The following is a 12,576-nucleotide window of genomic DNA, read 5'->3' on the forward strand; positions in this document are numbered from 1 at the left end:
TATGTGTGTGTGACACAGCTTTAATGATGCTAACGCACAAATGTGACATTTGTTTGGATACCTGTAAGAGTTAATCCCTTCCTAGGACTTAGTTGCACACCAAGTTAATATTTTTAATTAGCTTGACCAACTGTGTAGAATTATTTTGAAAAGGGAAAAAATGTCACAGTTACTAACTGGAAAAGATTCAGTCCACTGATTTGTGACAGTTAACCATATGGATGTCTCCTGACAAAGGTCAAGCGTCTGCTCAGAGGAATCCCAGGACAGTCACAGACCTGCCTGTTTATAGTCAGGTGCTTAATAGATAAAAAGCATATGTACTAGTTGTATTTGTGTCCAAGTCTTGATGCTTAAGCAAGATCTACATTTGGTAGATAGCACATGGTAACCCATTTCAGTAGCTCTAATGTGCTGACAGTGCTATTGAGGAGGAAGGAAATATTAATTTGCCTTCACCTATAAAAAGCAGGACAATTTGCTGGAGTATGAGAAGACTTTTGGTTTAGCTCTGTTCAGCAAAGGGGTATGCAGATGATTAACTTTGCTCTACTAGTTGTTGTCAGTGGTTAATGAAAAACAAACTGCAGAAGTAGAACAGTTCAGCAGCAGATATCAAGAGGCCTGTTATTTCTTGAGTATCTTCCCATATTTGTTGAATATTGTGGAAGGTTACATCTATAGATACTGTCTTTGCGGGGTAGTGCTTCAGCCACTGGATAGAGCCTTGGTATGGAGACAGCTTTGGTGGCACAGATGGACAACCTTCTATGACTATGGATAAAGAACAGACTTCATTGCTCATGCTGTTGGATCAATGCAAAGCCTTCCACATAGTGGACCATAAGGTACTTCAACCCACATACAAGACTTAGCAGGAGTGGATCGTTTTGATCATTCCTCTCAGATGGAATCTAGAAATTTGATGTTTCTCTTCTCCAAAAATCCTCCATGTGGGGTTCTACATGGATCGATCTCATCCTATTTCCTTTTTGAACTTACATATGATACATTTTGGAGGGGTCATGAGGTACCACAGGTATAACCTATCCTTTCTACGTACCCTTTTCAGCAAACATTGTTTGCCTCTGTCACACAGATATCATATACCCTCCAGAGGGAAGAAAATGTTGTTCTTGTTATTGTCCTTCATGACCAGAGATGACACTAATGACCGTATTAAATCTTGAAATATATCTTTGTGGCTAAAAAAGCAGATCCACAAGTGGGAGTACTTTTCATGTTGAATGTATATGTAGCTCCATAGCGAGGAAGGGATTCTAGTTTGTGTCTGCTAAATCTGTCACTGTTTATGATTTACGCCCTGTGATTCAAGAGCCAAGTGGCAATTAATCTCGAACTAAGTAGCCCAGTTGTTGACTGCTGCTCGCCAGCATGATCTATCTGTTGCTGCTGACTCCCAACTGTCAATGTCAATGTTGCATTGTTTTAAGTTATGCTTCAGTGTGTCCTTGAAGCAGTTCTGCTGGTGGCCTTGTTTGCGGTTACCCACTTTCAGTTCACCATACAGCAATTGCTTTGGCATTCTGGTACCATCCATCCTCAACACATGACCAGTCCAGCATAACTGTGATGCATTAAGCATAGCTCCAATCCCTATGGAGAGACTGCATTCCAGGACCTTATTATTGGTAATTTTATCCTGCCATTTGATGCAGAGTATGGCATGCAGATGTCATAAATAGAACTTATTTAGAAGTCTGACGTGATGCCTGTAGCAGGTTCAAGTCTCACACCCATACAACAAATTGAACAACACAACTGCTTTATAGACTTTTAGCTCTGTTTGAAGCTTAATTCCATGTTGCTGCCAGAATCTGCCTGATAGTCTGCCAAATTATGAACTGGCTTTGCTAATGCAACTTGTCAGCTCCTTGTCTATAGTAGCATCATTTGACAATGTGCTGCCAAGATAGCAGAAGTCTGTAACAGCCTTCAGCTGTGTGCTGCTGATGGTGACTTTGGTTTTGTGTTGGGTTTACCTGTAGCAGGTTGATGCATGCCTTCTCTCTTTTTCATATTGTCAGTCTATACTCTTTTGCAGACTCTGCAAATCTGTCTGTAATGAGCTGTATCTCTTCTTGAGCATGTGCCTCGAGAGCACAGTCATCAGCATACAGAAGCTCATGAACAATAGCCTAAGGATATTGTAGAAGATCACAGCCTGTTCAGATTAAATCATTTTCCAGATGATTGGAAACATATACTGATACCAGCATTCTTGTAGCATCATCGAGCATTGCTGCACAGAAGAGGTTAAACAAGAGTGGACCAATTATGCAGACCTGTTTAATACCATTAGTGATAGGAAACGGGTCAGGCAGAACACAGAGTCCTCCAAACATTCCATCAGAAATAGCCTCACAATGTTGGTGGATTTTTCTGGACCAATAAATATACATAATAGTTGCCAAAGTACACATGCACTAACAGTGTCAAATACTTTAGCCAGATCAAAGAAGACAGTGTAAAGGTCCTGTTGTTGTTCTATGCATTTCTTCTGCAGCAGATAAGCTATAAATATCATGTCTGCCATTCCTCGCATTGGCCTGAAACCTCATTATGACTTACATAGCATGAGATTCACAATGTTGCATAGCAGATGATCAAGAGTACTCTAGCCTGAATGTTTCCAGTGATGACGAGTAATGAGATTCCATGATAGTTGCCACAGCCAGGCATTTCACACTTTCCCTTTATATGGTGACAATGGGGGTATCTTTGAAGTCTTGTGGTACATCTTTAGTACTCCACATATTGAGAGACAGTCCATACAATAGCCTCAGCAGGATCTCCTCTCCACACTTGAATATTTGTTGGAGCTTGGCAGCTAAATTCTCTGAATTCCATCTTCACTGAGCATGCTTCAGCCTCCAACCCCAGCTCCTACTATGACCAGACTGTGCATGCGTAGATCATGCTCCACCCCAGGGGAGTGGGGGCTGAGGAAGACTTTCTTTGCAATTGATCCTCATAGCTGCTAGGGGATGCTTTGGCACCAGGCACAGGAAAAGAGAGCAGGGAGACTCTTCTATCCTGAACTTTCAACGTTACCCCTGCTGGTGCCCAGGTGGTGAGGAGGACAAGGAGGCAACTGCCTGACTCTAATACAGAGCGGTGAGTAGCTGAGCCCTGGGAGGAGATGGAGGTGGGGGAGACTGGAGCAGGGATCTTGAGAGGCAGATAGGGATGGGAATGAGCAGCTGAGGGGCTTTCTTTTCCTGCAGTTCCCTGCCTCATTCACTACACACCTTCCAGTTTCTCCTAAAGACAACACCTTTCTTCACTACAAAAACATGATTCAGTCCCATGACAGGCCCATCCTGTGCACTGAATGAGGCTGGGATCCTGTGAAAAAATAGTATGTGATCATGTAATTAAAGCCTGTATCGTAATGCATATGCATAAGGGTGGCAAATTAAAGTTTCATAGACAACCTAAATTCTGGCATTTTCTAGCTTTTACATAGATTCCAAGGCCAGAAGCGTTTATTGTGATCATCATTTATATAGCACAGGCCATAGGACTTCCCTGAATTAATTCCTGTTTGAACTAGGGCATATATATTTCAGAAAAAAAACCCATCAAATCTTGATTTTAAAATTTCCACTCACAGTTTTCCCATACACCTTGGTAAGTAGTTCAAATGGTTAATTACCCTCACTAAAATGTGCATCTTATTTTCAGTCTGAATTTGTCTAGCTTCAACTTCAAGCCATCAGAGCTTGTTATGCTTTTGTCTGCTAGATTGAAGAGCCCATTATTTAATTTTTGTTCCTCTCTAAGTACTTATACACTGCTTTTGAGTGCTCAACTTTGCAACTTTAACATACTTTATATTTAGTTCTTGATATATAATTCTATAAAAGGATTCAGTCCTTCTCTCTGTCTCCAGCTGCCCAGGCCCTACCTGCACCTGCTCTCTTTCTGCCACAGGAATCCTTTCCCTGCCCCAATCCACTCTGCACATGCTCTCCTGATCATATAACTGGTTTCCTCCTTACTGCCCCAATCCTCCTTACTCCTCTGGCTTCTTCAGCCCCAGAACTCCCTTCCTTCCTTCCTCTGCCTCCCTATTCTTCCTTGTACCCACCACTATAGCTTACCTAGCTTCCCAGGCTCAGTCCTTCTGTTGCTTTCCACTGCACTGACAATCCCTTAATCCCCAACTGATTCCTTCTTGGTGCCTCCACTCCCTAGCTATTCACTGCTAGCTATTCACTAGCTATTCACTGCAAGTGCTGAGTAAATAAGGGTCTGAGACAGGTGATATGGATACAGATGGCTGGTCAGCTAGATGGACAAAGCTTCAAGCAACAGATAATGGAGCAGCTGTTGTTTCTAAGCACGGGGTTCTACACCAAGATTCCTGCCTTGGTGCTTTTAAGGGCTCATGAACTGCTTCTAGAAATCTCAGAGGGATTCCTTTGGCGGACAACTCATCCCTGCCTCTCCCACAAGCCTGCTTCTCAACAACCACTATAAAATTAGCTTCCTGGTCCCTAAGTAAGTCCTGCCTTCACCAGTTGCACCATCACATTGCTCCTCCTAAAAGAGATTGTCACTGCCCCCTGGGGATTTGACTAGATAATTAAACCCAGCTGAAAAGCTGGGATATCCCTGGTTTTCCAGGACTTCTAGTCACCATATTGATGTGGAGAGAGATTATAGTCACATTTCCTCCTTTTTCCTTTTGAGATTATTTGTTCCCAAGGGTAAACTCTGTGTTTTTGTCCCTGAGTTCCTTGTTCCCTCCTTTTGCAAACTCACTCCATGCACTTATGCGAAAGCCAGAGACAATCTGTCCCAAAATTTACATTTGTATCCACAGGCAGGAGGCTGCTTGTTTGAAAATGAGACCCTGAGTGGGAATCTCAACCCATTTACTTCATAGCCCTATATTAGTAATCCCTCTCTAAGGGTCAAAGCTCCTTATTCTGCCCTTGGTCTGTATGTGTTGGGATGTAAGATGGCAAGAGAAGCTTGGGTCATAGCTCACTTCGCAGTCACTCTGTGTAAGTGGGTTCGGATTCTTTTTAAAGTAAATAATTCTTCTCACTCTCACTGAAATGAAGAGAGACTTCTCTCCTAATAGCAATGTTTGGGGTACAGTTAGTCAAATACCATTAATTAAATATTACTTTGAAAAATCCCATTTTTTAAAATAATGTATTTGATAGTTTTTTGCAGTAAATAAGGAGCTCTAGTTTTGGTGATGGATTTATGTCACCAAACTCTTCTTTCAAAAAAATATTTTTCCTCTTTACCTGTAGCTGAAGATGGAGAGTGAATATTGCTTTCTGTTTCAGGGCAAAAGAGATCAATCAAGTTAAAATGATTAAACAGAATTCAGACTCATTAAGGACAAAAATTCACATTGACCTTTTGAATTTTAATTAATTTAGAACTTTTTTCCACTGCTGCCAATTTTATATGTGCTGCTCACCTGAAAATGAAATCCTTGAAATTGCTCAAGGAAAAGCAACAAGAAAGGAAGTCAGAAAACAATCAGAGAATAATTAAATACTTAAGAAGGGCTTGTTCTCCCTGTGTCTGTATGCAGAGTGAACCTTTACCTTGCCACCTTTACAGCACTGGGCACCTCAGCCTAGTGATCAACTTTTGAAGCTCTATATAAGCAGAAGGAGGAAAGAGCAGAGAATACATGAGGGAAACAGTTGAATTCAGATGATGCATGTCTTCCCCTGGGGACTGTGTAAGAGTGAAAGGGGTCAATTTTTATGATTTTTTCTTGGTGCCAGTTAGATTTTAAAGCCGAAATCTAACAAACTGGATTTTCCAATTGGATAAGTGTTAATAGACTATCCCCTTTCTGTTGAGTCCAGCGAGCACTAGATTACTAATTTTAATGCTGGGCTCTTTTCAGGTCAACTTTTAACTTGAACAGTAGTTCTTAAATCCAGACATTGAATTATTCTTGGTGAACCAACAATTTATCAGCTCACCCAGAACCACATTAATATACAATCAACAGTTCACCATTCAAGTGTAGACACTACTAATATTCTAGGAGTGTAGTGCACAAACAGTATGGTCTTGCAAGCCATTATCACAGGCTGGAATTGAGGCTCAGAAGTTTTATCAAGAAACAATGCAAATTACCAAGTTTTCTTATTGCATTAACTTATCATAAATTCTCAATTCCTAACACCTTTATCACGCTTCCAAGGATGCACTTGTCTTTAAGGCACTTTGAAGAGTTTGGTTAGTACAGGATGAATGAATTGGTCCAAAAGGGATAAAGTTTTGAATATGAAAAGCAATTGCTTAAAGTCACGGTTTTCAATTTCTCTTAGGCTAATTTGCTTGGATTTATAAACGAGATAGAATCTAAAATATGGTTACTTGAGTCTCATTAGAAAGTGTAGACTCAGCAAGATAACTTTTATATATATATATATTAAATAAAATAAAGGGAAATACAATCTTTGAAATGAAATCTGACCATTTCCTCTTATCCTATTGACACTGGGATTGGGGAGAGTCCATTCCATAGGCACCAACTCTTTGGGTGCTCTGGGGCTGGAGCACCCATTGGAAAAAATGGTGGGTGCTGAGCACCCACCGGCAGCCCCTGCGATCAGCTCCTCCCCACAGTGCCTCCCACCTGCTGGCGGCCTCACTGATCAGCTCCTCACCCTCCCTCCCAGTGCCTCCCACCCACGGTGGATCAGCTATTTAGTGGCTTGCAGGAGGTGCTGGGGGGAGGGGGAGGAGCTAGGGCATGGCACTCTCGGAGGAGGGGTCGGGAAGGGGGTGGGAAGAGGCAGGGTGGGAGTGCAACCTTGAGGGAAGGGGTGGAATGGGGGTGGGGCCTGGGGCAGAGCAGGGGTCAAGCACCCCCCCGGCACATTAGAAAGTTGGTGCTTCTGGTCCATTCCATGCAGTTGATCTGGGCATCAGTCACACTTAGGATTCTCCAGCTTCTTGTTGGTTTCACTCGACACTCTTTAACACACGGTGACCTCAGTTTTATATTCCCTTGCTTCAGGGCTTGATGGAGGGGGCCACCCTCTGCTTTGTATTGGACATGTGCCAAGTGACTGCTCAGATATCAGTTTCTTTAGTTTCTCTGTTGTTTCTATCAGTATCCAGTAAATGTCATTGGTGTATAACAAATGTCTTTAATCCTTTTCTTATTGGAGACTTTTTAAGTTTGATTCATTTCAAGCATTATACTTCATTATCAGCCCATACTATTAATTGGAATTCCTCTCCCCCCCGCCCCCACTTTAAACAATTTCTTCTAATATTCCAAAGTTATACCCGGGTTTATATCTTTCAACATTCCTTCTTCCTTGTGCCAGCCAATTCCTGTTACTTCTAAAATGCAACAATTATTTATAATGAAAACCAATAAAATCCCCTATGATCTTCTAACTTTGGAGGCCATGCTCTGTATATTCTTTCCTTCTACTGAAGCATTTCACATTATTTATGAGTTACAATAGAACAAGAGATATGTTCCACATATAGAAAGCTATAGATCTAACTTACAAGGCAAACAAATGTGCAGAATCCAATTTGGGGTGAAAGATTATTTGTTGTATATTTGAGTTACAAGGAACATAATGCATAGCTTTTAATTTGGAGTGAAAACATGTGATTTGGATTTCTTAAGATAACAATTTTCCCAGTGTGATCTTCAGTCTTACAGTCAGTCATTTCTAGTTTGCTTAACTTTCATTTGCCCCACTCATCTCTTGATCCATTGACAATGGACCACTTTGCATAGGAAAACAAGGTGTGGCGTTTGCTGGGTAATGGGGAGTTCTTGTTGGCTAGGTTGAAAGGGAGAAAGAGGTTATATCTATATTCAAATTATGAGAGATTCTTGCCTAGGTAATTAATAATACTCTCATTTAGTCATTTTAGTTTCTATTCTTGTGGAGAGGAATTCCGGACTTCGGCTGTTCTATGGGTCCTTGGACAAAGTGTCTCACATGATGTGAACTGTTTTCTTATTGTCTCTACTTCTCAGGTGGAGCCTATTTTGGGATAAACAGAAGTGGTTCACTTTTCTAATTTTTGAGGGCCAGAAGCAATTAGAAGTTATCAATCATTCAAAGCATCTCTGTTCTATAGATCCCTGTCACGGGTGCACCATTCACTGCTGATCTGGCGCCTCCTCTTGATCACTCTGGGGATTTGCTTTTGAGGTATCCCACATCCACAGTTTACAAACCATCACTCAGTCTCTTGCACAAGTCTGCAGTTCTTCTCTCATCCCAGGAACTGCAGCATCCTCTTTGTGACTTAGCTCTCTGGTGAGGTCACTCAGTGTTCCTTCTTCTGGGGTTCAGTCCATCATCAGTCCTAGGCAGTCTTCCCAATCACTGCCCTGGTGCCACTCCCTCAGTAGCTGGATGGGTAATCCAGGCCTGTTGTCAGGGTTCCCTCACCACTCTGAACTCTGGGGTACAGATGTAGGGACCCACATGAAAGACCCCCTAAGCTTATATCTACCAGCTTAGATTAAAACTTCCCCAAGGCACAAATCCCTTCTTGTCCTTGGATGGTATTTGCTGCCACCACCAAGTGAGTTAGACAAAGATTCAAGGAAAAGAACCACTTGGCGTTCCTGTTCCGCAAAATATTCCCCCCCAAGCCCCTTCACCCCCTTTCCTGGGTAGGCTTGAGAATAATATCCTCACCAATTGGTACAGGTGAGCACAGACCAAATCCCTGGGTTTTTAGGACACTAAAACCAATCAGATTCTTAAAAAAATCCAGAACTTAATTATAAAGAAAAAAAAAAGTAAAAGAAGCACTTCTGTAAAATTAAGATGGAAGGTAATTTTACAGGGTAATCAGATTCAAAACACAGAAGATTCCCCTCTAGGCAAAAATTTAAAGTTACCAAAAAAATAGGGATAAACCTCCATCTAAGCATAGGGAAAATCCACAAGCTAAAACAAAAGATACTTTAATGCATTTCCTTGCTATAACTTACTATTCCTGTAATTTAGATATATCATGCAGTAGGAGCTGGATTACTTGCTTGGTTTCTCTCTTTGTCTCCCGAGAGAACAACCACAGAGCACAAAAACAAAGCCTTCCTCCCACCCCAGATTTGAAAGTATCTTCTTTCCCCATTGGTCCTTCTGGTCAGGTGCCAACTGGGTTAATTGAACTGATTAACCCCTTACAGGTAAGGAGATTCTGTACCTCTGGCCAAGAGGGATTTTATATTACTGCATACATAAAGGTTGTTACCCTTCCCTTTACATTTATGACACCTGCGCTCTACCTCGGGTTCCAGTCCAGGGGCCCTCAGTTCATCAGTTCTGCCCTTCCTCTCTCTACCCTTATTGTTGCTTCCATAGGCATTTTCCTACTCTGGTTCCCCTTCTCCAAAACACTTTTCCCTCTTCCCAGGGAGTGACTGCTGCCTGCCTTTCTGCAGCCTTTCCCAGCCTAAAGAGCCCCTGTTTGCAGCCTAATTAGCTATTTTGGTCCTGGCCCAATTCAGCTCTTGCAGGACCAGTGAGGGGAGCACATGCCATCACAATACCTTACAACTTAAATTTAATATAGCTGCAGTCTTGTCCCCCACCCCCAATTCTGCACTTTTGAACCTGCCTTTGTGGAGAGCACCTGGGGTAGGCATTAAGGTTGCCAACCCTCCAGGATTGGCCTGGAGTCTCCAGGAATTAAAGATTAATTTTAATTAAATATTATGTCATGTGATGAAATCTCCAGGAATACATCCAATCAGAATCGGTAAATGGAGTAGCCACTAGTTTGAAAAAGCACTGCAGCCAAGAAGGGCTGGAAGGGGCTGTGGAACTGGTGCAAATGTACACATTGTTCTGTGGTTTTAACAAATCCCTGAGATCTGTGCACATGTTGGAGGGATCGATGGATCATTGAGGGCAGATGTGAGGCCAGTTTTGCTGGGTTAAGCCCTGTGAACATAGAACATTTTTAATTGCTCACATTACTTGCTTGATCATCTGTTAAAACATAGTTTAATCATAGGTGATGTGTGACTCCTGCATTTGGAGAGGCTGAGAGTGAGTGCCAGAAGCTCCCTAGAAGTGTGGGGGGCCACTGTCACCCAGATGGTGGCCATTCCCCCTGCTCTGTCCTGAGGCCCACCCCCACTCAGCCCCCTCCCCCGAGGCTCTCCCTGCCTGCCCTTCTCCACCCTCTCCCCAAGGCCACCCCTTTCACTGAGGCCTCTTCACCCCCTCCCCTGAAGTCTCCTCACCCGCTGCTCTTTGGCAGATGGGGGGGACCTCAAAGGAGGGGATGGAGTGAGGGCGGGACCTTGAGGGAAGAGGCAGAGAAGGGTCAGGAAGAGAAGCAGCTCAGGTGTGGCCACAGGATAGGAGCGAGACATACGAGCGGGGCCTTGGGGTGGAGCACAAGCAGGGCTACTGCCCAGGTGCTCTTTTGGCGGTGGTGCTCCAAATGTGGCAGGCCAGCACACGTCCAGAGGGAGGTGCGCTGCATCCTGTTTGGGGAGGCTTAGCTTCCCCTGGCCTCTTATATCTGTCACCCATGAGTTTTGTCATCAAAAATAGAACTGCTCCTATTGTACCTGTCAATCAGCAGACAAAGCGCAATTTTGGGGTTGTATTTGAAGGAAATTAGGACTGTCATCTGATGGAGAACTGCACCCAAATATGGTGGGAATAACTGGGCCTCCACTGTCTTTTACCTTATGTAGTTATTTACACCTGTGCCAATTGTCTATAAAATGCTTCCTTGTGATAGTTGAGTTGTTCAGCTCATTTGTTTGGTCAGAATTTTATCTCAGTGCTGCTAGACCAGACCAGAAGTTAGGTCTTTTCGTTAATAACCTGACTTCTCTGTTTTTATTTAAGAATTAATGAGCCATTTGGAGACATCTTTACTGTTCAGGTAATGGCTGTCTGCCAGAGTTAATGGACTTAGGAAAAGCAATGCGTAGTAAGTACTCTTTTTGGTCATTACCTAACCAGTGAAGATACATAAACAGGTCATTAAGTTGCTATACAAAGGTTTTTTTCCTTTTGTTTATATCAGTGAAATGTGAAAGGATTACCTTTTCCATTGCAGTTCTTTGCTCACAGAATGGGAATGATGACGGTAGTTTCAAAGGAAATAGCACAGAATGTTTTGTATGGAGGAGTCTAGGTGCTTGGCTCTTTCTATAAGAAATATTTTTATACACATAAAAATAAAGTTTCACTAATGTCCATAGCAAAGGTTTATAATACTTTTAATGAAAGTAAATAGTACTATCTGGCATTAATGTATTGAGCCTTGTTCTTATGGATATTGGCAATCACAGTCAATTGTGTCTTGACCATGGTGTGCCTTTTGATATAGAATGTGGTTCCCATTGGAATCCATCTCTCTACCACTTTTTAAGACTGGTTCCTGCATCTTTTTGCACACGACAAACTCCTACATAATTTAGATAGGTCTACATCCTTGGAAATATGGCATGTACAAGTATGAAGAATCTGGCCTTTAAAAAGACCAAAATCCATTTCATTTTTAATGGTGACTTTGTTATTGGGTCTCATAATTATTACCTTTCCTTCCTGACTCATTTTCATATTGGATCCCTTGTTTGTTTGGTTTTGATTTGTTTCAATTTCAGGAGGATAATTTTAAGTTTGTATTTTAATTTGGTTCTATTATGTTGGACAATGCATGAGTGTAATGGTAGGTGTATGGAGGAAAAATTATGAATAAAGAATGTATACAGAAATTGTTGTCAATTGCTTTTTTAAAAAGGCACATTATTAGGAGCACTATGACTAAGGAAGTATGACAGGCAACTCCTTCAAAATGTTAGCCACTCTCATCTATTTTCAGCGTATAAAACTATACACTGGGCTACAGTACATTACCCTAGGAAGTTCCATCTTTCGGCTGACATATAAAACCGAGGTCCTACCTACTAATGGTCACAAAATATCCCATATCATGCAATAAAAGAACAAAGAGAGCACTCAATGAAACTGAAGGTGACAACTTTGAAATGAATAAGAGGGAAGACACAATGTAAAATTAATCTGTGGAATTGCCACGGTGTATAATTGAACCCAAAAACTTATCAGGAATCCGAAAGTGGATAGAAAGAATATCCATTTAGGAAGACCCCCCCAAATTAAATGAGAGTTTTGAAGGGATGTAAATCTTCATATTTCATGGCATAAGTCAACCTGTAATTACTGGGGGTTAGGAGGAGGAGAGTGGCACTGACTCAGGTTCAGTGGGTCAGGGTGGATCAGTAAATAACTTGACCCTCTCAACATCAGGTCTGGAGGGCTCCAGTCTGGGTCGGGCCTAAAATTTAGTCCTGAACAGACCTGCATTGTGATTACATCTACCCTATAAGCCAGAAGTGTGATTCCCAGCTCGCATAGATGTAGCTGCACTAGCACTGAAAATAGTAGCAGAGCCGTGGGAGCATGGACAGCAGCTGCCCAGCTAGAAGTCCCGAGATTTACCCATGGGGTTCAGGCAGTTTTGAACTTGGGGCAGCTGGCACATTGCTGCTGCTGCTGCCCATGCAACTGTGGCTACATTACA

Source organism: Lepidochelys kempii, chromosome 1 (assembly GCF_965140285.1).
Source record: "Lepidochelys kempii isolate rLepKem1 chromosome 1, rLepKem1.hap1, whole genome shotgun sequence".
Classification (NCBI taxonomy): domain Eukaryota; kingdom Metazoa; phylum Chordata; order Testudines; family Cheloniidae; genus Lepidochelys; species Lepidochelys kempii.